Genomic DNA, 5762 nt, shown 5'->3' on the forward strand with positions numbered 1-5762 from the left:
GGGTGAAAACCTTTTTTCTTTTAAATCAACTGGTGGCAGAAAGTTTAACAGATTTATAAATTACTTCTATTAAAAAATCTTAATCCTTCCAGTACTTATTAGCTGCTGAATGCTACAGAGAAAATTCCTTTCTTTTTGGAACACTGATGACATCACGAGCACAGTGCTCTCTGCTGACATCTCTGTCCATTTTAGGAACCGTGCATAGCAGATGTATGCTAAGGGCAGCATTGTGGCTCAGTGGTTAGCACTGCTGCTGCCTTTTGTTCTACTAGCTAAGTGCTTTTTCCAAACTGGTCTTGATAGACACTTTTGGATGCAGTGGTCACTAATTTACTATTTGTGAATAATCAAAAATGCGCAATTTTATACCACAAAACGTAATGGGGGAAAAAAAAAAAAAGTTTAGACCACCCTCAGTGCTGCTCTAGAAACCTGCTCTACAATGTGAGAAATGGCATTGTCAAGTCCTTTTGTTAGTTTTGGCAGACTTGCACATTATTTATTGCACAGAACATGAAGCTTTATGATAAATTATGTTGAAAAAAACCCAAAAAACAACGCAACAAAAATGACTTGAAAAATGACAAAAACAATTTCAGTGATAAATCTCCCCCATTGACTTTACTATGACATTGCACATTCTCTGAGGCCGGGTTCACGCCACGTTTTTGCAATACAGTTCCCGTATACGTTTTCGATTTGAAAACCGTATGCATTGATTCTCCATTGAAAACCGTATGCCAAAAGATGCGTCCTGTTGTGTCCATTTTGCATCTTGTACGGTTTTGTCAGTTTTTTTTTTCCCGTACCCAAAACCGCAGCCTACCACAGTTTTTGGTCCGGGTGAAAAATTGCATGGAAACCGTATACGTTTTTATTTAACATGGGAGTCAATGGGAACCATACAGAACCGTATGTGCGTACGGTTCCATCCTGTTTTCACCATACGGTTTTTTACTTTGCACAGTTTTTTTTCTTTGGAATTTTAATCAAACAAGTGAAACTTTATTCATAATAGAGTGAAAAGTTAAAAACGTATACATTTTTTTTCTTAAAAAAACAGATGCAACCGGCACAAATTTTTCAAACTGTATACGGTTTTAACCGTATACGAATTAAAATTTGTACACACGTTTTGATACAGTTTAGTCAGGTTTTGAGGAATCCATGTTTTTCATTCAAAAACCTGATACAGGAACTATATAGCAAAAACGTGGTGTGAACCGAGCCTAGCACTGAGGAGGCTGGAGCTGTGTATGTTTTGGCATTTTACATTGTTCTGCTGAGCCGCACCAAAATGCATGTCCTGCAGCATGAGAAAATAAGATGTAAAAATCGCTGCACTGCATTCGGTCATAAACATGGATCATACTCTCTTACTAAAATGGATAACCACCTGATATAGGACGTAGAGTTTTAGGGAACACGCTCTTCAGGTCTATAATGTGCAGCAGTAATGATGTGGATGTGATAGTCACCGGTGTGCTGCCGCACTGCACAGTAATAGGACATCCAAGGCCACTTCCTATCCACCCCCATCCCTGGAATCCGGAGTGGTCTCGAGATAATAACTTGTGCTGTGCCAGGAAATGCTGGGTCTTTAATTACAAAGGTCATCTAAGGAGAGATCTGAACAATGGAGTGTGGGTGGCAGATGCCGCGTGTGCACAGGGTCTATGAGCAGAGAACCCTCACAGTGTAGATGGTGTCCAGTGTGCTTAGCATTGATAGAACATATGCAGTTGTCAAGGTTGCAGCCTGGTCTTAAAGGGGTACTCCGCCCCCTCCGCCGCTGGGGACCCCCGCGATCTCAGCTGCGGCACCTCAGACATCCGGTGCATGGAGCAAACTTTGCTCCATGCCGAATGACTGGCAATGCGGGGTGGGGGCTCGTGATGTCATTGTCACACCCCTCTGGTGACGTCACAGCCATTCCCCCTCAATACAAGTCTATGGGAGGGGGCATGACGGCCATCACGCCCCCTCCCATAGACTTGCATTCAGGGGGCATGGTCGTGATGTAACGAGTGGGACAAGCCTCCGGCGCTGAACCCGACACTCTAAACGAACGCTGGCTGCAGCACGGAGATAGCGGGGGTCCCCAGTGGCAGGACCCCCGCGATCATACATCTTATCCCCTATGCTTTGGATAGGGGATAAGATGTGCAGGGGCAGAGTACCCCTTTAAGCTCTTTCAGGTTGGATGGGGACCGCAAGTGGAAGCCATTTTCTGGTCTCTTCAGAGGTGTTCCTTTGGATTCAAGTCAAGGCTCTGGCTGGGCCACTCAAGGACATTCACAGAGTTATTCCCTTAGCTGCTCCTTGTCTTAGCTGTGTGTTAAGTAATGAATCATCGTGTTGTTGGAAAGTCATCCTTGGGCTCAGTGTGAGATCCAGGGCACTCTGGATCAGGTTTTCATTAAAGCGTAAGTCCAGCATTGTCTCCAATGTCTCCTTTTGGAAAGATCGGTGAGGGTAGACGCAGCTCATGCTAGACGGTACAGTTGCTGAGGCAATTGTTCGACACTCAATGAGTTGCATGCACATGACCTTTTCTGATGAACAGGACTTGTGCACGGAACTTGCTGGGAGCGTGAACTGTGGGAGGAAGCTGACAGTGGGAGGATTTTTCCTCCAGCTCTGAGACCTGCGCTCACAGCTGTCAATCAAGGAAGTGTGTCCATGATGTAGGTGATGATGCATGGACACAGCAGGACTAGAATGTGTCCAAGCAGGCTGGGGGGGGGGGGGGGGGCAGTTGTTTGACTGTTTTTTTCAGTATGAAATACTGAGAATTCTCTAATAAAAGCAATTGCAAAACCTATTGGTTATACATGCTGTACAACCTATCAAAAGTTTTTGTATCTGACAGTGCCCATTTAAAACCGGAGCTCTGCTTAACTCTGGGCTGGTGATTAGTTCTTACTCTGACTGTCTGTTTTATGATTCACACAGTTTTATATGTTCACACTGTTAGTCTTGTCCTTGTACCCATGCTCAGTAATTAGTCTCTGGAGTCTGTTCAGACTCATCCGGTTCTTAGTCTAGTGTTCTGTGTATTATATTTCGGTTTCCTTCTAGGCCAGTATCCTGATCACACAGTAGGAGTCTATTTGGCTTTGGTATTGATGTCCCTCCATGTTTGGAGTGGGGAGTCTAGTTTGTTCTTTGTCTGTGTCCTCTGAACTAGTATATGTTTTTGTTTCTTTGTTCAGTGTCCAATGTGAACTGTGTTCTATGTTTCCTGACCTGTTTAGTGTTTTTCATTCAGTTCATCTGTTCATCCCCTGAATTTTCTGGTTTTTGCTGTATACTTATTCCATATCTAGTCTTGTTCATTTATTCATATCTGCTGTTTATCTTGATTCCAGTTTCTGAACTGTATGTTAGTACACTTTCCTGCCCTGTTAGGATTTATATCCTGACTGGTATACCTGTTCTGGTTTTTGTATTACCGTTACATTTCTGACCTGTCCCAGACTATGTACTGTATTATTTGTGTACCTTTACGCACATTGCACTTTAGCGCAAGAAGGGGCCGGCTCCAGGTTGCTGATCTCCCGTTTAGGCTGGATGGGCAAGTAAGCAGGGAGAGTGTTTCTTGGGACAGCTTAGGGCTCACTCTCCCTGTCCACCCCCGTTCATGACATATGTCTTTTCATTTGCTTCATTCAACTTTCCCTCAACCCTGACACCACACAATCCTGTTTCTGAGCACTACAGGTAGTTATTTGCCCCTCATGGCTCTGAAATGCATGGACAGCTATGATACCGTATATAGACAGGGATGTGTCTTTCCAGATCCTGTCCAATCAGCAGAATTTACCACAGGTGAATCCAATCAATGTGTAGAAACAATTTAGAGATAATCACAAAAAATGGGAGGAGCCAGAACTACATTTTAAGTGTCATAATAAAGGGTCTGACTACTGTATGCAAAAGTTTAGCTTTTCCTTTTGCAAAATATGCAAAGATTTCTAAAATTCTGTTTTCACATTCTCCTAATGGGGTTTTGAAATTGTAATGATTTTTTAGGGGTAGTTTGTACCAACCTAAGGTGCTAAAATGGAAGAAAAGCCAAGGTCTGAACCCACCGCAGCCTGTTCAGAATGTTGTAAAAGGAGCAGGAAGAACACATCATCAGGGTCAGTATAAAGAGGCGCCAGCTGGGTGAGTATGATGTATTTTAGTATAATACACACCTAGCAGGCTGTCATTTTTTGTTTTTTAGATTAGGTCAGAGAACACCTTTTAAAGGGGTACTCCACCCCTAAACATCTTATCCCCTATCCAAGGGATCTCCCTGCTGCACCCGACGTTCGTTTAGAGCATCAGGTGCAGTGCAGGCCACGCTCCCTCACGGCCACGGCCACGCTCCCTCAGTGGGCATGGCTGTGACGTCACGAGCCTCTGCCTCGCATTGCCAGTTATCCGGCACATAGCGAAGTTCGCTCCGTGCTTCGGATGACTGGGGTGCCGGGATAAGATGTCTAGGGGCGGAGTAGCCCTTTAAACCGCAACTGTCATGAACTTTTACTGCAATAACCTGCACACAGCATGTGTACTGTGTGCAGGTGGTTTGTATAACAACCTTTCTACCTAAGAGTTCCCGGCTTTGATTACCCTAAAAAAGGCTTTTTATGAAAGCCACGGACAGTCGGGTAGGCGTAGCGCGAGGTCCACGATGCCCCGCCTCCAGCCACGCCCACCAAATGTAATTCGTGCGCGCCGCTGCGTATAATGCTTGTAAGCGCTCGCTCCCTCCACCGTCTTTCTACTCAGGGCGCACTGCGCAGGCACCCTGAGTAGAAAGACGGCAGCGGGAGCGAGCGCTCACTGGGGGAGTGAGCACTCGCAAGCATTATACGCATTGGCGCGCATGTTAGAAGAAATGAACGGCGCATGCGCTGGGACCTGTGTGTCAGTTACACAGCGTCTCAGCACTGAATTACAGTCGGTGGGCGTGGCTAGCGGTGGGGCATCGCGGACCTCACGCCACGCCTACCCGACTGTCCGCGGCTTTCAGAAAAAGCCTTTTTTAGGGTAGTAAAAGCCGTGAACTATTAGGTAGATAGGTTGTTATACAAACCACCTGCACACAGAACACATGCTGTGTGCAGGTTATTGCAGTAAAAGTTCATGACCGTTGCGCTTTAAGGAATATTTTAGGATTATTTAGCAAAGTACAGACTCCAGACTGGTGGATCATAGGAATTGTCATGTACTTGATAATCGCCACTTCCAGCGATGATGTTTCCATGAATGTCTTTGTTCTGAGTCTCATTTTGTCCCTATATATATTTATGGTTCTGTTGCGTTGTGCTTTATATATTGGACCGGTGCAGCCATTAGAAGCAGCACATACCATTTATGGCTCTCGTAGAGATAAAGGGAGATTAAACGTTTTTTTTCCATTTCATGCACAGTGACCTAAAATAGCCTTTCTCCATCAGCTAAGTATAGTGACCGTGACTCCACCACCCTGAGTGGGGTGAATGTGTACTTCAAAAGAACAGAACGTCCCTGGAATCCCATTATAAGTATCATCAGAACGATCTTCCTTGAGGAACAACCTCATGTTTCTAGGCGTTGTATTCACATTATCTACGGACATCATCTTTGCTTTGCTTTCTGCTACTTTTATACTCTTTAGAATTTATCAGCAACATGGAAACCATCAGCCAGCAGGCAACCTTCTGGTCACATACTTCTTCTGGGCTTATCTGTATTAGACATCTTATCCCCTATCCAAAGGATTA

Source organism: Hyla sarda, chromosome 10 (assembly GCF_029499605.1).
Source record: "Hyla sarda isolate aHylSar1 chromosome 10, aHylSar1.hap1, whole genome shotgun sequence".
Lineage (NCBI taxonomy): Eukaryota > Metazoa > Chordata > Amphibia > Anura > Hylidae > Hyla > Hyla sarda.